At 35.4% G+C, this 20991-nt stretch overlaps 1 long non-coding RNA gene across 1 annotated transcript; it reads right to left on the bottom strand.

Annotated features, from left to right (window-relative positions):
- Positions 1-300: 300 nt before the first annotated feature.
- LOC130471271 (uncharacterized) lies at positions 301-15029 on the bottom strand. Its single transcript, XR_008931954.1, has 6 exons — positions 14907-15029; positions 13232-13381; positions 13081-13130; positions 12680-12788; positions 1245-1276; positions 301-441 (listed from the first exon to the last, which is right to left on the bottom strand). It is a non-coding gene; the product is annotated as an uncharacterized lncRNA (long non-coding RNA).
- Positions 15030-20991: the final 5962 nt, after the last annotated feature.

Raw genomic sequence — 20991 nt, 5'->3', positions numbered from 1 at the left:
GAGCCCAACTCTCAGCTTCAACAACTCTGCAGTCTACTGACTGGGTTAAAACGGACACTAATCTGTATATAATCGAGGGGACAAACGATAATGATTCTAGTAACAATCAACATTCAATGCCAATAACAAGGGTTTATCACAATAAGCTAAAATAAGGGTTTATCACAATAAGCTAAAATAAGGGTTTATCACAATAAGCTAAAACAAGAGCTTATCATAATCAGCTAACATTACCATAAAAGCATGAGCTTATCATAATCAACTAAAATTCTCATATCATCTCAAATTCGCTTCGTTTCCACTGCTAGTCTGCAGATTGGATTGGAGCATCTGTGATTTCATAAGTCCCTTTGTGCTGGAGGGCATCTTTGTATGTTGTAATCTGATCTCCGAACAGCGCACGCGTATTTTGTTCCACTTTGAAGCAACTGCCTTATTATTCTGTACAGAAACATCAATAGTGCAGGCTATATGTAAAGCATGTTGTATATGAATACCTCCATGAGATGAGAGGCGATGCGACACATGGAATTAGGTTATTTACTTTAACAGCACGGGAATATAGATTTTCATATCAATGGGAATTTATAAATCCTATTAGTCCTCTTTACCCACTACACACAATAAAAGCATGACCTAAACAAACTACACAGAAACATGAATGTGAAAAGTTTTGGGATCGCGATAAAAAAATGTCTTTTATAATATTGTGAAAACTAAAACGAATGTCATTTTACAGTATATACTGAAAAATGATAAATAGTTAATCTATATTCGTGTTTTAACCATAAACAAAAATGATAACAAACAAACCCTAAGAAATGTAAACAATACTGTTGTCAATTTAGCCATGAGATGCACTCGAATTAGCTGCAAGGTCGATCTTTTATATGTTTTGCTAAAAAATTGCATTTTTGTAACATAATCCGGACCCTAATTAGTAACCAGTACAATCACGAATTTTTTGAGTAGTTTATTAATGTCTCAGCATTTATCGACCAGTTATTCATTCAACAACACTGCTCCAGGCCACACCAAGTGGCCTGTCAAATCAAAATCAGCTTCCCAAAACATACCATTTTCAGTATTAATTTTCCATTGTACAAGAATTACCAACACAATTCTAACAGGCTTACAATTTTTGCTATCAATTCTACGTTTAATTCACGAAAACCATACTCGATTTTAAGGCATTACAGTGTGTTTCAAAATGCAAGCAAAAAATAAAAAAACAATAAGCTTACAATGTGGTCGGCATCCTTAGTTGAAATACTTCCTGCCAAGACAAAAAAAATCTGGTTAATTAACAGACTACCAAGTGTTTTACAAAACAAAGAGTCTGCAATTACAAGATGATTATCAAACAGTGTACATAAAGGAAAGGTATTGAACATCTTAATTCCAAAACAACCAGATTCCATAGCACGTCGAACTAACAACAAAGACAAAAACAAATCAAGGACTTCAAATGATATTAATTGCTTTGAGCTACTGGAGAATAATTATATCTAACCCCAAATAGGGTGAGTAGGTCAACAACAGAAAATTCCTAAGTAGAATCTGAAAATAGAAAAATAAATGGCAGTGTAAAGACAAGATAACGGTAGCTAACAATAAAAAAAACTAACATAAATGTAAATCCAACCGAAAAAAGCTTACCTATGAAACTAAAATGAACACCAAGTGAAGGAAATAATGCCCTTGGTCCAAGTATGCATTCTATGTTAAGTCTAATAAGTGCGGTTCAGTATTAATTAACAAGTTAATAATTCAGTGAGATCAAGTGAGCTGAATGCCTAGCTAGAGGCCGCTTCAGTTCAAGTGGAATTAATGATATTAATCCACAGCTTACTCTTGACTGAACCCGTAGGGTCACACAAATAGTACGTAAACGGATCAAGTATTTAATGGCATTAAATACTCCATCTATGGATATTCGGAATAGACGGATCTTGGTTTCAGTGGGAGCTGAGATCGTCACAGGCAAGAAATGAATACTCCGGAAACGATGATATTGCCGGAAACGGAAATATGGATCGTATCGGAAATATAAATATTATCCAAGTCGTAGATGTTGCCGGAAACGGAAACATGGTACGTATCGGAAAATATTGTCGGAAATGGAAATATTGCCGGAATCGGAAATATTGCCGGAAACGGAAATATTGTCAGAATCGGAAATATTATCGGAATCGGAAAATAATTCCGGAAACGGAAATATTAAATATTTGTTCGAAACGGAAATTAATTCCGGAATCGGAAATATTAAATATTGTTCGTATCGGAAATGAATTCCGGAACCGGGAATTTAATCGGAAGCGTATCGTACGAATAAGCATCGGACGAGGCCTGCCGGACGAGGGCCGAGCACGAAGCCAGGCCATCGCCCAGCAAGCCAAGCGCGCCACACGAACAGCCAAGGCCACGCCAGGCCCAGCGCAAGGCCATGCCCAGCAGGCCATGGCAGCGCGCGCAGCGCGCGCAGCAATGGGCTGCGAGCATTGCTGCAGCTCGCGTGGGCTTGTAGCTCGCGTGGGCCGAGCGGCCGTGTGGGCTGTGCGCGGGCATAGCCTACACGCTTGCGGGTTATGCTCGTGTAGTGTTTGTGTTCACATACGAAACCTAAAGAGTATAGGATTTGTTTAATGATTAAAATTCCTAATCCTAAAAGATAAATTAATTAAATAAGAATTCTACTAGGATTCTAATTTAATTAATTCGTATCCTAGTAGGATTCGATTACTTATTCCATGGTCTATAAATATGAGTTAAGGGCTCATAATTTATATCGAGTATTCAAGTATTCAAAGTGATTTTGAGGGCAAAAATTCAGTCATATAATTGCCTACAATAGCCGAAAATTCTAAGTACCTTAAGGGCGATCCTAGTTGGTCAAGTTTAAGGCGGATCCGGACGTGCTGTGGACTATCTACGGAGGAACGACACTTGGAGTCTTAAAGACTTGTTCTTGTTCGGTTCGGGCGCAGCTAGGGAGGGCACGCAACAAAGTGTATGCATCTAAACTATGCTAAATGATTATGTGTAAATAATATGCTTTCCTGGCTTTATGGTTTTTCCGCATGATTTATGTTTTGTCATATGAATCATAACCTAACAGTGGTATCACGAGCCTCTTATTATTTTCATAATCTAAATTGCATAAACATGGTTAAATATTACAAATTTGCAAGAATTAAAAAGGGGTGATTAATTTTCGTAATTGTTAATTAATTGCAAATTGCGTTTATTTAATTATACGTACGCAGTTTTTCGGCAGTTTCTTCGTTACTCATCCAAATCGAGTGATTTTTGTGTCAATTCCGCATGTAAAAGGCATTCTAAAATTTTGACAAAATTAGTATTTTTCGGCCGAACCCAGAATTCTCAAATTCGAAGCCTAACTATGACTTTTCGGAGGTTTTAGTTTTTTGAATGCAAAATTTCGTAAATTTAAGATGTTAAATTAAATATTTGCGATTCTTGTTGATAAATCTTGAATTTTTGATTGACCTACTGTATATGTTTAACAAGTTTGAATGCCTAGCCTTGTTAATTATGCAATCTAATTTGTAATTATGATTAATTTGTTGAAAATTGGAATAATTTAGAATTAATTTGATTTTCATAATTAGTTATAATTTAATTAGAGACCTATGATTAAAAACCACCATAAAAAATTGTAAATTTATGTTAAATTTTAAATTTTTTATGACCTAGACTTGAATCCATGTTAATCGGAAATCAATTAAATAATAAATTTTCGATTTTTCGCCCTAAAATTATGAAATTAATATTATTTATTAATTTGTCATTAATTTTGAGTATAAATTTTTAATTTTATGCGACTCGCTCATATAACTTGCACGCACAAAGCAATGGACGCTACGTGTTACCCTTAAGGGGTGTTGTATAGTGCGGGCATGCGACGACGAGCAAGGGAGCTCGTCGCCCATGCGGTACGAATGCAGCGAGCAAGGGCATGGTGCACGAGCACAAGGCAGCATCCCTGCCTTGTGTCGTGGGCTGTGAGCAATGGGCATGTGGGCAGGGGCGAGAGCAAGGCACAAGCAGTCGCGTGTGGGCAGCAAGCGTGCTGCGCCACAGCGCGCACTGCCTCGCGCAAGCATGCGGAGCCTCGCGCGCAGCGAGCGCAAGCTCGCGTGCCACGAGCGCTACGCACAGCGTCGATGGCTCGCGCGCAGCGAGCGCCAGCTCGCATACTGCTGCCTCGTGCGATGAGCGCAAGCTCGCGTGCGGGAAAGGCAGGCGCGCAGCGAGCGATGGCTCGCATGGATCGAGCGCTGGCAAGCGAGCGCAGCGAGCGATGGCTCGCGTGCATCGAACGCTGGCGCGCGCAGCGAGCACCAGCTCGCGTGTTCGATTGATGCCTTGCGATGGTGAGCAGCAGCGATGCGACGCAGCGCATGGGCTGCGCGCACATGGCCAGCGATGGCTCTATGCGTGTGGCCCATGGGCGTGCGTTGCGTGGGGTTGTTGCGTTGCGATTAGATCGTTTTGAAATTTTAATTTGAGGTTTTCAGTTTACGTAATTTTAATTAATTTTAAAATTAATAATTTAAATTATTTTCTTGGATTTTAATTTTGAATATTGTAATTATAATAAATTTTATTTATTCTAATTATTTTACTAAAATTAAAATCATGAATTAATTTAAATACGACTGAAATTAAATTAAAATTTTTGGATTCAATTATAAATTTATATGAGCTTTAAATTTTAATTAAATTTGTATGTTTCCGGTTAGACTAGAAATACATTTTTATGTTTAAAATTAGTAAAGCATATGAATTTATTGGTTTAAGTGGGAGCCCTTTTTTTAGTCATAAACTCTTGATTAGGTCTACAAATCCTTAAGGTTAAAACAACTTGATTAGAATTAATAAGGACTGAATAATTTGTAGATTATTGGTGCCCTTGATTAATTGCTGCAAATGTTTATGTGATGCATAATGTGTTTTACTAACCAGCTATGTGGGCCATTCATGATAATGAATGGGTGAATGCTATATATTGTATAAGTACTGTTTTGCAGGTTATGAAGTGAGTAGTATGGCCCAAATAGGATAGAAAATATGGTCTGCGTACCATTAATTTGAATGTAATTGGTCTAAAGTACCAAAGTTGTTTTTCAATTCAAATATGGTCTGCGTACCATCAAATAGTTGTAATTAGTTTTAATTATAGCTTAACCTATTTGAAGAAAATGGTGCCTCCCACGGAGATTTTCAAGACGGACTTTGAAGTTAAAGCTTCAAGATGAAGTCGGGCCATACTAGATCACACTTATCTTATGCATGCTTTAAGTTATTTATTGCTTTAAATATGTCTTAATTCTGCATGAGATTGTGGCTTGATTATGTTGCATGATTAAGGATTTTAGTTCACTTAAAATCTAACCAACATAGTGAGAGCCTTAAGTTCCAAACTTAAAAATTGAGTTAAAAGGTGCCATGCCAAAATATACACTTGCTTGGATATCCTTTACATCAATCTAGTAATAGTTTTCGCTCAGCGAGGTGTTACTTATTGGTCCTAAAGGGGCAAGGTACACAAATAATTGTGAGTACATGTTAGTTTTGGTGAAACTCAACGATATAAGTAAGGAGTTCTTTTATGTCGTGGCAAAATCGATAGGTTTACCTAATAAGTTCTTAGACATACCTATCAACCAAGAGTAGTTTCTAGACTATTAGCAAAAGGCTTTTGCTTACCTAAAATATTTTAGAATTGAGTCGACAAACTGTGCTTAATTCTTCAATGGTTTTAGGGTCTTGGAATCATTTTATTCACACCTGCCGGAACACATAATTCGAATAAAATGCTAATGACTTGTTTAAATTGCATGATTGCTTTCATTTTCAAGTTATTATTCATGATAAATGTTTAGACTTTGCATGCTTCAATGTATGTTTTAATTATTGTTTATAATTAAATATCTTGCACTGCAATAAATCCTTTTAGAAAGGTAACAGTAAATTTCCTCGATTGGTAGTGAATTCAAGAACGATTCACGGAAATGAGAGAGAATGAGCGATTTAAAATGTACGTTTCTTTTAGCGACTTTTATGGTTGTTTTCGAGTATCAAAGTCGAATGGCAAACCGATTGGTGCTTGTGAATTCAAAATACAATGTAGTTTTGAGATCATAAAGCATTGAGTTTAAACACTCAGCTTTACCAATGGTTAACAACCTAATATCTTTTTCCATTTAATTCTCGAATGAGTCTAGTCCCTAGACATTCGAATAGATTGATGCTTAGAGAACTTTAGAAGCTTCTGGTAAGATCAGCTAGTTGAAACAGAATATTCAACATAAATAAAATGGTAAGAACTCTGTTGGAATGACATCGGACATGTCTAACAAAGTATAAAAGTCAACACTATAGAATTCAATTCTTAAGACTATAAGAAAGGGTACAAGAAATAGGAAAACAAGGAACAAATGAAAGGAATTTACGATTCCGTTTCTACCTATAAGTTTATGTTTAAAGAGAAGTGACCTAGAAATCAAACTTCCTTGGTATCATATACCGCTTGAGGTTCTTACTTTGGTAATAACTCAAACAATGGAAGCTAGGATACACTAATGACCTACAAGTGGGAAATGAAGCATGGCAATGCTACATTAGTTGTAGGGTCATCTAGTTTGTTTTAAGTCCTTTCAAAGGCTGGAACTTAATGGCTATTTTGTTCCATAATCAGCATACCTAAATTTCTGCTTCAAACACAGAAAGACTCACATTCAGAAGAACGAAAACAATGCTTGTTTGTTTGTTTATTTGAATGAAATGGTCATTTACGGGATGAGTCAATATGCTTGATTAAAACAAACAAACTCTTTAAAGAACTTTACTAGGTTCAAATCAACCCCTTGATTTGAGTTCCACTAATCTTTGGCATTGTTGCTTAGACCATATCAACAAGTTAACATTCACAAGCTCTATTTTAATGGACTTTTGAAAGTTGGTTGATTTCTAGATCAACTTAAGACAAGCTAGTCTTACTTGTTGAAAGTAAGAAAGAATATGAACTATTGTTAGAACGCCTAGACGATAGAGTTCAAAGCTAAAGAAAGGTTTTATGACTTTATTATTTCACATGGATTTGAGTGAATATAGGTTTATTTACTCAAATGTGATATAAGTTGAATCTGTTTGGCTAGTTCAAAGATTCAGAAGTATAAAATCCACTTGGCAAGAAATCATAAAGATCTAGGTTAGATCATGTTGATGATTACTTGAGACCAAATATGATCATCAATGATTGTGTATTGTAATTTCACAATCTAGCTCCATAAGATATGGCATATCTACGTTGGAATAATCGAAGTCAATTAGTACTTGATTCGATCAATGATGAATCATAAAGACTTTTCCTATAATTTCTAAAACAAAATGCTCAACTACCACCAAACTAAACCAAATTCGTCAAAGCTATTGAAAAGTAATTTCAGAATAACTTTTCATAAAATATATCTAGAGAGTTGCAAAATTCAGTGGGAGCTTAGTGTTTGTCATTCGACAAACTAAGGCCCAAGTATAGATATATGTTTCATTGTGATTTATTCAAATGAGACACAAGGGTATTGTTTCTACCACGAATTTTTAAGAACATAATGTTTGTTTGCTCGAAATAATGTCCTTTTGGGATTCGTTTCCAAAATGACAAGTGGGAGAAAATTGACCTCGAAAGTCTTCGAGGCGAACAACAAACATAAAGGGACATTCCGGAGGCTTTTCGAAGTTCTTTAGAAAATCCGAACACGTATTCTTTAAGGACTTTAGAAGTGGCTTTTAAAGAATAGACATCTCTTAGAAGACTTTACAAGTGCTTCAAGGAGAACAGAATATTCAAAGGACTTTTAAGTGGCTATTGATATTCTATTGTTTGATGTTCTATACCCAAGTAGGCATAGAGTTCGGTCACTGAAGCTATGCGATTCTTCTATTAGATAGCGAAGAAACCTACAACCTGCAGTCAAACTATTATCATGTAGATTAATAAGTTTGTGACCTGTAAGAAAGCTATGACGAAACCCAGAATCCCTAAAATGGTTAGAGGCCATATATAGACTCAAATGTTTTAAATGGCTAGAGGCCATAAAACATACTCAATGTTTTGATGACAAAATTAAAATTTTGTTGATTTGCAAGAATAGTTTCACACCTATTGGTTGCAAGTTTGTTTTAAGGATAAAAACCATCAAACATGAAAGTGTGTTCACACACAAAGCTAGATTAGTTGCTAAAGGTTACAAGCAAATTCACAGTGTGGATTGTGTTGAAACCTCATGCAAAATCGTAATGCTTAAGTCTATAATTCAAGCAATGATTGCATATTGGTACATATGGCAATTGGATGACAAAATGTATTCCTCAATCAAATGATGGAAGAAAACTATGTACATGGCATGTCATAGGATTTGTGGATCCAAATAATGCTTGAAATGAAATCTAAGTACAGATTTAAGCAAGCAATTGGGAATTGGAATTGTATTTTAGTGAAGCTAATAAGTATTTTAGTTTCATAAAATGTACATGATTCTTATAGATATATAAGAAGTTTAGTGGGAGTACATAATAACTTAATTGGTCCTATGTGTATCACACACATATCTCTCTATTGTGAAATAACATTCAAATGCTAATAAGTTAGGTTTGAAATTATTCATCAATGATGGACCAAGGCGAAACTTAGTACATACTGGGTATTAAGATCTATTTACAAAGATCTTATGATATTGTTTAGTAATGGCATTTACTAAATCAAACACGAAAGACTCCATTGGAGATATTCGATCCATATGAATAAATCTAAGTAATGAATGTTTGAACTATGTATAAGCATTTACTAAGTTAAACATCAAAGAATCTAATGAGATTCTTCACCTATATAATATGTCAAAGAATTTAGTTGGATTCAGTATCTACTGAAACTGAATGAGCTAAAGTTACATGAATAGAATTCAATTGGGAATTATTCTGCAAAAGAATTTATCATATATATAATATAATATGAGGATCGCCAAAAACGTATCGTATGACTTTAGGCATGACGAACATATACCAATCTCTATTGATCTAAGTGAAGATCAACTAGATTGAGATCAAGAACACTTATGGTACTTGAAAAGGTACATATGAATAGTTCTTGATTCAAGGAAATAAAGATATGAAAAATATTGATGCTACACGCATAAACACTGGCAAAGGATCAAGCAAGACCCTTTGGAGTTAACCATTGACAAGGACGAGCTAAAGAGCATCGTGTTTTGAAATGGCAACATGGATTGAAGACCATGAGTTGTTGCGTGGGAAATTAAAATAATAATTTCTATGTTCTAAACTGCTTGGATAAGTAGATCCAAACAAAGCATCACTAGCAACCTATACAGTTGAAGTAAAAGTAATTATTGCCTAAGAAGCAATAAAATAGAGTTGTTTATATGAGTTCTTCATTGAACTTGGGAAGATCACATGTCTGTTGACTTAATGGTTCTTCATTGCAAAATGCGTAGAACCACTAATGTAGCAAGAAAGACTAGATCACAAAATAAACATACTCAAAAAATCTTATCATCATATCTCGAAGAACATTCGATGAAAAGGATATTAAGATTAGCAAAGCATGATAACTAAACCTATGCAACAAGTGAGAAGCAACACTCACATTGTAGCACTGGAAATCAAGCATAGCTTTGAATTCCATGAAATGTTTTAAAGATGGGTTAGAGGCCCATGGTTGTAAAACGTTGGGGTTGAACATTTATCATATATGAAATGTATTTTTCATATTCCATTTAATCTTGGTTTAGTATTAAATGATGAGTCCCTTCAATTTGACGATATATTCAAGATAGACTGTCAGGGCCAGTCCTGTGACTAAGAAATGTCTATCAAGTGAACTTGAATGTCAAAGGTTGAAAATGGTCCCTAGTCGGAGTTTTCTATAAAATTGGACGCATAGAAAACGTTAGACGATTAGAATGCAAGATGACTAGTAGTTCTGTTTCTTGAACTATGTGGACATGGCAATGTCATAATCATTTGCATAGATACTTACTTTGGGAAGACTAGTATCGGAACGGACCTATGAAACTTTACTGTAAGAGATGAAAATCTGTCATAAGTAAATTTCATTAAAATTATTAGACACTAAATCCTCAATACCTGAGTGATTTGAGATTACTTGTTTGAGAACTGGTTGCTTTGACGTTGACCAACCGTCGCACCGTAAAAGGAGGCTATAAAGGCAACGCTCAGGTAATCACCTATCAAACGAAGTCTAATCTCAAGATCGCAAGTTGGGATTGTCCTCCCATAAATCGGGATGAGATGCTTAAAAGTTGTACAAGGCCACTCGGAGAGCTAGAAACTGTGAAATGCATGGCCGTGCTCGGATGAATCATAGGCTATGATTATCTGTCTATTTGATCAGTTGAACTCTGAAACCGAGGAACACCTCTGGACATAATAAGGATGACAACTCTTACCTTATGTTCAAGAGCAAGCATCGAGCGACAAAGGAATTAGGAAATGCACACTTGTCCCTAAGGACAAGTGGGAGACTGAAGGAAATAATGCCCTTGGTCAAAGTATGCATTCTATGTTAAGTCTAATAAGTGCGGTTCAGTATTAATTAACAAGTTAATAATTCAGTGAGATCAAGTGAGCTGAATGCCTAGCTAGAGGCCGCTTCAGTTCAAGTGGAATTAATGATATTAATCCACAGCTTACTCTTGACTGAACCCGTAGGGTCACACAAATAGTACGTAAACGGATCAAGTATTTAATGGCATTAAATACTCCATCTATGGATATTCGGAATCGACGGATCTTGGTTTCAGTGGGAGCTGAGATCGTCACAGGCAAGAAATGAATACTCCAGAAACGATGATATTGCCGGAAACGGAAATATGGATCGTATCGGAAATATAAATATTATCCAAGTCGTAGATGTTGCCGGAAACGGAAACATGGTACGTATCGGAAAATATTATCGGAAATGGAAATATTGCCGGAATCGTAAATATTGCCGGAAACGGAAATATTGTCAGAATCGGAAATATTATCGGAATCGGAAAATAATTCCGGAAACGGAAATATTAAATATTTGTTCGAAACGGAAATTAATTCCGGAATCGGAAATATTAAATATTGTTCGTATCGGAAATGAATTCCGGAACCGGGAATTTAATCGGAAGCGTATCGTACGAATAAGCATCGGACGAGGCCTGCCGGACGAGGGCCCAGCATGAAGCCAGGCCATCGCCCAGCAAGCCAAGCGCGCCACACGAACAGCCAAGGCCACGCCAGGCCCACCGCAAGGCCAGGCCCAGCAGGCCATGGCAGCGCGCGCAGCGCGCGCAGCAATGGGCTGCGAGCATTGCTGCAGCTCGCGTGGGCTTGTAGCTCGCGTGGTTTGAGCGGCCGTGTGGGCTGTGCGCGGGCATAGCCTACACGCTTGCGGGTCATGCTCGTGTAGAGTTTGTGTTCACTTACGAAACCTAAAGAGTATAGGATTTGTTTAATGATTAAAATTCCTAATCCTAAAAGATAAATTAATTAAATAAGAGTTCTACTAGGATTCTAATTTAATTAATTCGTATCCTAGTAGGATTCGATTACTTATTCCATGGTCTATAAATATGAGTTAAGGGCTCATAATTTATATCGAGTATTCAAGTATTCAAAGTGATTTTTGAGAGCGAAAATTCAGTCATATAATTGCCTACAATAGCCGAAAATTCTAAGTACCTTAAGGGCGATCCTAGTTGGTCAAGCTTAAGGCGGATCCGGACGTGCTGTGGACTATCTACGGAGGGACGACACTTGGAGTCCTAAAGACTTGTTCTTGTTCGGTTCGGGCGCAGCTAGGGAGGGCACGCAACAAAGTGTATGCATCTAAACTATGCTAAATGATTATGTGTAAATAATATGCTTTCCTGGCTTTATGGTTTTTCCGCATGATTTATGTTTTGTCATATGAATCATAACCTAACACCAAGGTACAGAGATTGGCGAATTCAAGTACGGTTATTGCATAAAATTTGAGATACATACATCATACATCATAAATTCAATTCTCAAAAAGATGAAACCAAACTGAGTACAAATGTAAGAAAAGACTTGGTTGAATTCCTCTATAAAATGCAGCTCATAATTCAACATGCATGCAATTGGGTCTCTATGGTATCAATTGGGTATAAAAAAGTCTCCACAACGAAACCAACACTACCTCCTGCAGTTACACTATTTACAAGAACATGCTAATCAGATTAGAGGAAATTTTCTATTATACCGTTAAACTTGTTTAAAAGCAACATACCAGAACGAAGATCATTAGAAATTACTCAAAATTGTGAAATGAACCACGCATGATTCAAAGAGTCAAAGTAGATGCAAAGTTGGCATAAGATGATACTATGTGATAGATTACAATTGAAATCTGATTTGAAAAGTTCTCGACATGGCTTTTTTTACCAGCTTTCATAATTTCATAAGAAATGATCGCATATCGTTCAAACCTCAAGTAAATTAACTTGCACACAACCTTGTAAACATGTAATTCAAGTTCCTTGAAAGAGTTCCTAATAAGAACACAAGTCTTCTCCCTAATTAATTCAAGAAGATTTAAGTTAGAATATTTAGAGTATACCTATTAGCGACTGAAGATTAAGGCAAAGGGCTTTTCGTCTCCCATGCTGACAGACGCAAAAAACACTCTAATAGCAGTCATAGATTCTGCACTTTTGACACTGACATATCTGCAAAATGCGTACATACACGGATGATAAGTGATATGATTATGAAATATTGAAATATGACAGTATGCTATCCTATTATATGTCAGAAATATGAGAAGTATGTCACATCAAAAGTATGAACAAGGAAATAATGTCTCGCCTACACCAAAAGTAACGCAATTAAGACACACGTCTCTATTGAGCCAAAGTTCTGATGGTAACTTTATCCTATCATAAAAAATAAATAAAAAGGAAATCTTTTTATTAATCAAGAAGACAATACGGTTTGTTTGATTGGTGCAGTTATTCTTACCTTCGTTATCCTCTCACACCTTTCAATATCTTTAGAAAACACAGCAGCACCTAAACCAGACCAGAGAACCATAAACTACGGTCAACACAACTGCACAAGAAAGAGTTTCTTCATGATGGAAGAATACTGAAGCATCATTCAAAAATCTTACTCTGTATCATTTTCCAATGCAATGGCTTCATCTTCGGAACTAAATGTTTCAACACACAAGACAGAGCCAAAAACTTCCTCTTTCCATATTTGCATGGATGTGGAGATCAGTTACAATGGTGGGTTCAATGTAACAACCTTTCTTCAAATGCTGCAATAGTTTACATCAAATGATTTAGGTCTTATTGTCATTAGATTTTCAGAGTTAGCTTGAAGCAGCTAACATTAACTATTATCAGCAAGTAAATTGGTCAATTGGATATGAAAATTTGGCAAGAATATAGCATCAACGGGTTCCTAAAATTGAGCATGTGAATCATTTTACTATCTAGTGTCTTATGACACATGCCAGAAATAGCATTATGGATATGTTCTCCAAACATTAGATTCATACCCATGTGATCAAGATGTTTAACAAACTAAATTCTCTTTGATGTGTGGTTCAACAAATAATTTCAGAAACAAAATTTACACCAAATTTTCCAAAAATTAAACCACGAAGAACTAAACATAAACGAAAAAATCAATTAATAGACTAAAATTTACAACCAAACACGAAGTCAAACAAATAAACTCAGTCTAATGTTTACAAGTTACAAACCCATTTTTCTAAATTGATATAGTTTGGGGGAGTCTATTACATGGGCATCCACTCCATTTTAATTGAGCATCTACTCCATTAATACCGCTACTCCAAGGAAACAAATATAGTTCTGTTTCAGATGTGTCTGCTCAAGGATCAGAGTCCCCAGTCTTGGATATGATATTTACTCGAGTCAAACGAGGCTGGAAAATGCAGATCTTTGAATAACATATGCTTATAGAGGCCTAGAGGGAAGAAAATCAGAGACGATGAATCGAACGAAGAATCAGATGAAGCAAAGATAATTTATTTTTTTGAAGGAAGAAGCAAAGATAATTGATTGAGAGGAAAAAACGATTTTGTTTATGAGTCGGTAAGATAATACGAAATGAAGAAGTGGGCAATATGTAACTGTCCACTAAGTCTTATGAAATAATAAAATTAATTAAATTTTAAATATCTAGAAAATTGTTAAGAGACCGCAGATTCTAGTTACTCGGTTCCTTGAACCTTGTTACGAATATGCTATACCCTACCATCATAGTTAAATATTAAACGAAATCTAAAAAACCGGATTTTAATTAATATTTGGTTTCTCATTGTTCTCCTAAGAAACCAGATAAATCAGATATATGGTTTCCTTATCTAAGAAACCGTATTAGTTATTTATATGGTGCCACAGAAGTAGTTCCTTAGGCCTTTTTGTAGTAGTGAAAGTTTGAAAATCACCAATTTCTATGATTAAAAACAATTACACAAATTATTTGGTATCTGTTATCATTCAAGAGAATCATCCAACTAACTGATTACCGAGTAGCCATCATCACATATTTCAATAGAAAGATCACAAGAATGCTAAATACTTGCCACTTGATCTTTCAAGATGCTACTAATCTGCCTAACATGAGAAGCTATCAACTTGTTTGAGTGTCACTGCCAAAATATTTTCTAAATGCTTGCCACATGATCATACAGAATGCCATTACTAATCTACTTAGATTAAGGAGCTTCATTCACATGAGCTACTAAGAAGTTGGAAAATCGCCAATTTCTATGATTAAAAACAATTACACGAATTATTTGGTATGCATACCGTATCCAGAGTGACGACCCTTCCTCTTTGCCTCATTCATACGACGAGCTCGAGACCTCGAATGAATATTGGTAGGCTTCCTGATGATAAACCCATCCTTAACAAGCTTCCTGATGTTTTGGCCTAAAAATTGTAATCGAACAAAATTCCTCAATCAGCAAACGAAAATATCATTCACATTATTAATAATACATCAATAACAATCATCAGAACACGAAATTAACTTTGATTTAACAATTAAGATAGTTCCTCGCAAACTAAAATTCAATTTTTAATCGGAAAAAATCGTCATCTGAGAAGCAGCTGTATCAATATTTGAAGTTCAAAAGTTAACACTTGAAGTCCTAATCTGTAATTAAATTAATCAATCAACAGAATCACAAAAATTACGATCTCGCTCAAACACCGACTACAATTACATGACAAAACATCAAAAGCTGCCATTTACACATCATTTTTTAAGAAAAATACAGGAAGGAATCATAAATCAGCAGCGTCAACCTAGAGTATGAATTCCTTAGTTTCTAATCATCAAAAAATTGAAGAACAACAACAAAATCTAAAAATCGATTGATAACAATTCCACATAAAATAACATATAATAGAAATCTATAAGTAATACGAAATCGAAGAGGGAGAAAAACGTACGGGGATTAGCCAAGCCTTGCCACGACCACACTTGAGGATATCGTCGGCGAGCCGCTTCTGAAGCTCCAACGACACCATTTTTATCTTGAAAGAAAGATCAAGTGGCAATCATTCAGAAACAACCAAATATAGTCCACTCCACAACTGTCCAATTTCACATTTCAACATGTTAGAAGAAGGGAATTGATTAAACATCTCTGATGAACAAAATGAGAAGAAAACTAATTCTGGTAAGAGAAGGTTTATGAGATACTAAAAGGACCAAATCTTGTCTGAAATAAGATCAACTCACCTTTATCAATATCAACATCTTCAAACACCAATAGGACTTTCACCCCCAAGTTCTAATGTAACACGCTGCAATCGAGTTATTATTAGAATAAGTGTGAAACAACTATAAAGTACTTGCCAATAGGTATAAAATGGAAATAAATGATTGACAAAGTTCATGAAACATTTCTCTACAGATACAATGCTTTCTCTTCATGCCAGTGTGCACAAGTGTCAAAATAATAAGAAATTAAGTTTCTTCCCCAACTAAAGAAGAATTAAAAAGTAAAAATATTTCAAACACACCCAGAACGTATAATAACTTACCCCAAAAACCCTCACAGCCACCCACCCCAATCACTTAGGTGCACGGTCCATGAACCAGTAATTAATTTCTATGAAATCTCTAATTCTCAAAGAGAATGCTTACCAATCAATAGAGTCCCAAATGCTCCTGTTAGTATTAAATAAGACAAAGTGGATAAAAAATTAAAGCAAACAAAAACTGGCTTTCAGAATTTTAATTACCATAAACAAGACTTTTTTTGTAGCCCCATCTGAGCATTTTGATCAAAACCTTGAAGTTCCCTTGACCTGTATGTTCAGTGCGCTTCCTTGGTTCAACGTGACCATTGGTAAGCTGCATTCTAGGAAGTAGGAAGTAATATCAATTTTCAGTGACAATCCCAGAAGAGAGACTAAATTTGACATTAGAACTGATTTTATGTTAATCTAAACTCAACAAACGGCGTACAAAAGCCATAAATTCAATAACCAATAATTAATTTCTATGAAATCCCTAATTCTTCAATGGCTAATTGTCTGATTCCGTCAATTAGAGTGCTTACATCGCCAATTACACACATCTATGTTATAAAATCGAAAACGTTCGCCTTTGCCAACTCAAGTACCCAATCAAACGAAATCCTAGCTTCAAAATTGATATCATAAACCCTAAAAACGTAATCAACAGAGGAGAAAGGGAGAGAGTCAAGGAGAGAAACCTCGAACTTGAAGCAACTTGAAGCTCGTTGCTTTCACCTCCGCATCAGCCAATCAAAAGATCTAGGAGTAGAAACCCTAGAAAACACGATCGAGATCAAATTCAAGCTCAACAGATCCAAAATCTATTTTTTAACACAACATTAACCTTAAAACATCAAGAAAGCCGACAGTTTTTTTGCCGGGGAAAACGGCGGGGCCGCGCCGACGCCATGGGAGATGGCAGCAAATCTTGAGAGAGAAAAGGATGAAGGGAGAAGGAGAGTCAAGGGAGAGAGAAAAGAAACAAAACAGAGGGGGTTAAGGCAGCCCACAAAGCAACGTGGCAACAGATGAGCAAGATGGCACAAATGCTAAATGGAAGAAGTTTAAGGGCACTATGGTCAATGAACTATTGAATGAATAGTGAAAACCAAGTTCTCACTTTTAAAGGTTGTAGGATTCGGATGGAGGAATGCGGGACGGAGATGACAAGAAGGTGAAGAGGCAATTGTTGGACAAGTGGAGTATGGGTTTGGGAGTTTGAGACATTTTTAACCTTTTATTAGATTAGGTCTCGTGCACGCACGGATATATTATAAAATTATAATTTAACCACATTTTATAAAATATTTGAGTAAAAAAAAATTGTTCGAAAATAAAGTAGTGCGGAGTACAAAAGATTTTGACAGATTAATAAATTTTTAGTCAAATATATTGAATTTTTTTCATACAAAAGTATCGAAATAAATAAATAAATAAAAGTAAAAAGTTTTGGCGAAATTTTTTTCACCAAGAAGTGACACATGTTATTCTTGATGATTGTTTTAGTATAATGTAATAGATGATTTATTTTTTCTTTATAATTACCTAATGGACTTTTTTCTATTAGGGGTGATTTGGTTTTATATTTGCTCTTCATATTTGCCCATTTTTTTGTAGATGTTTTTTTACCTCCGTTTTTTTCGATAGTCTTGTGTGTATTATGTGATTAGATGATTATTATTGTTATTATTACAGAGTAGTAATTAATAATATCACATATTAAATATCAATAATTTACTTGGTATTTATTTATTTTTCCGAGGTTGTACAATATTTTCTAAATTAGCAAAGCACATTTTACATAACAATTGATTAATAGAAAAATAAAAAAAAAGGGCTAAAATAAGACTAATGTCCATAAGTGTCTTCTTGCATAATTAAATAGTGAATAACTTTTATCAAACCTCTAGTATTACCAAACAAGTTTATATAAAAATCTAGTTAAATCCGCAGTCAAAAATGCTAAACAAAAAGGTAATCAACTAGCTGTTAATGCAAACAGTAAACAACTAAATGCTAAACTCTAACTGCCAAACAAGACCACAATGGGTTAAATGCTTTATTATGGTGGAACAGGGCCATTTGAAAACATTTTTCTAAATTGGAGTATTTGGTTCAATCCTCCATCTAAATCCTCGTGTACCAAACACCACTATTGGAGGTTTTGAATAGTCAAACCTCTAAAAGTGGTCAAAACCTCTCACTTTTTGTCAAAACTCTCTCTACCAAACCCAGCCAATGGCTTCTTCCGCCATAATATTTCTCCTCCCCTTTGCTCTTATCTCACCAACCACAACACTGCAAGTCTGTAACCCCTTCTCCCTCACTTCATCTACTTTGATTTGTTAAACTTTGTTTGAATTTCTGCGAATTTGTTGATTAAAAGCTTAATTTGAAGTATCAACGTTGATTGATACGACATTAATCACCCAATTCAACTTTGAATCTTTGATCCACTCTTTTGCTTTGGTGGTCTTTTATCTCTTTCAACATCCATGGAAACTGCCCCTTTCTCCATCTCAACAGATCGGTTCTCCTCTAGGCTTGGGCGGCGGTGTGATTGGGTGCAGGAGGAATGTAAACAGTGGATGGCGTTTTTGGTTGTGGGTGGAAGATTTTGACGGTGGTTGCGAGGAGTAGCGGTGTTGGCTGGTCAATCAGGGGGGACATAGGAGAAAAAAAGAGTTAGCGGAGGTGGTTGTCGGAATATGGTGGTGAAGGTGGCTGGGAGGAGACAGAAGGGAATACAATTTATTTTGGGTCTTTTTATAGAGCATCTAATTGAGAATAAAATCAATTACTGATTAATTAGGTTTATTGTGGTAATTAAAAGTTATTTTAAGGTTTAATTAGGATACTTAAAAGTTAATGATAACAACGTCGGCGTCCCTTAGTCAGCAAGGGTATTTTATGCATTTTTACAAATCTCAGGGATATTTGATGCATTTTTGAAAAGTTAATTATATTCCATGCATTTCGTTAAACCTCATAGGCATTTCATAAAAGAAAAACGTAATTTATGTAATTTCATGATCTTATACTACTTCCAACAGTCCCTAGTCTCTAACTCCGGAAAAATATTGGATTGGTTTTGCGGAGTTAGAGACTAGGGACTATTGTGTAAGTTATCATATATTCATATGCAAAAATAAAATGCTCCGATCCCCGTAGCTCATTAACGATTTCTACTTAGAACATGTTACATGCACCCTCTTACCTTTTCTTTATACTAGTTGTTGGACCGCGCGCTAACGGTCCCCCAAAATATTGAAATTAGTCCGTAAAATTAAATCAGAAAAGGAGAGAGTGAAACAAAGAAAATAAATTGGGAAAATATGTAATTAACAAGCCTTGCACCTAGGTTGTTTGAACAAGCAACATAGAGCATTTAAAGGGAAGGAATGAAAAAAAATCTTAGTAATAGTGAATTTCACCATTTTGTGACTCGTAACACTATTCTTAAGCATAGTACTCCAATTGTGAGTATTTTAAAGGTTTGGATGTGAGGAGAAAATGTGATAGGAATATACGTAATAATTTTTAACTTCTACTAACTAATTTTTATGCACTCAAAATTAAAGAACATTTCAATGGAACTTTGTAGTACATTCGCAACAATCAAACTAAAATCATGGTACTTGAATTAAGAGTAACGTACAAAAAGTAACACCAACCACCACCTTTTAGAGTGAGAAGCTACACTAATTACCCAAAAAATATTAAAAGTAAGATTGTTGTACCTAGTAACGTAGAATGATAAAGATTAAAATGTTATATTGATAACTAGCTAAAAATCAGAAGTTCAACATTTTGGAAGCACCGTCTCCCTCCATCGCCTAATCATCCTCCTCTATCATCTAAAAAGATGGGAATCTCCGCTGTCATCAACATAATATGTAAGTCTCCCATGAAGTAAACCAAGGGAAACAAACGCAAACTCTTGAGAATAATATTTTTTACACTACATTTTTAAAAATCCAACAATCCTTTTGTTCGACAGTAAAAATACGAATTGAATTTTTACAATAATCGTGGCGTCAGACAACAATGGCAATCAACATGATTATTGTCAAAATCTTTTACGTGACATTTTTTGTCCCTTCTCGGATTCTCAGAAAAATATTCAATAGGATTCTACATATCTTAGATGGTAAAGTGACAAGACCACCGAGAATACTTCTTAATTATTAGAATCTATTGTAAAGACGGAATTTGGGTAATCAAAATAATTTAATTAGGGTTTTGTGGAGGTAGAAGAAACTAAATTGTGGTTTTACTTTTATCTCTTAAAAGATATTTTAATATGTGAATCTGATAGGAGAGAATAATAGGAGGACTAGAAAATAAATAAATTAAAATCAGAGAAAAATATCAACAAAAAGTTATTATAATTTAATGAGGTGGACCAATAGAATTAAGTGGTACATGGAATGAGACACAAGAGTGGGACGGAGGATTCAAACCCATTATCTTCATCAACATCTTCCAAAATGATGACATTATCCAATTCAGACTCGACACGTGAGAGGTTTGCCATTCCAAGACAAATAAGGTCTTCTAAATTTCATAATCATTTGAAAATGGACTAATATTGTAATGTGTCCAAAATGTGCTCGCCACATATTCGGTCCACGTCCTCATGTCCTAATATTTCAAAAAACAAAACCGGACACTTGATACCGCAGGTTGGATATATTTTCGCGTGTCCATGAAATATCCGTGTCTAATACGTGTTTGACACGTGACTCGTCACCTGGCCCGTGTGTTCAGGTCTTCGGGCTCCCTAGGCCAAAAGTACTTAGTGGGTGTTGGGTTGGGCATTTTGGAATGAAATGGAATGGAGTTAGAATCTATTCTATCC

This window comes from Spinacia oleracea, chromosome 4 (genome assembly GCF_020520425.1).
Source record: "Spinacia oleracea cultivar Varoflay chromosome 4, BTI_SOV_V1, whole genome shotgun sequence".
Classification (NCBI taxonomy): Eukaryota; Viridiplantae; Streptophyta; class Magnoliopsida; order Caryophyllales; family Amaranthaceae; genus Spinacia; species Spinacia oleracea.
This window is presented reverse-complemented; position numbering and strand designations above follow the sequence as displayed.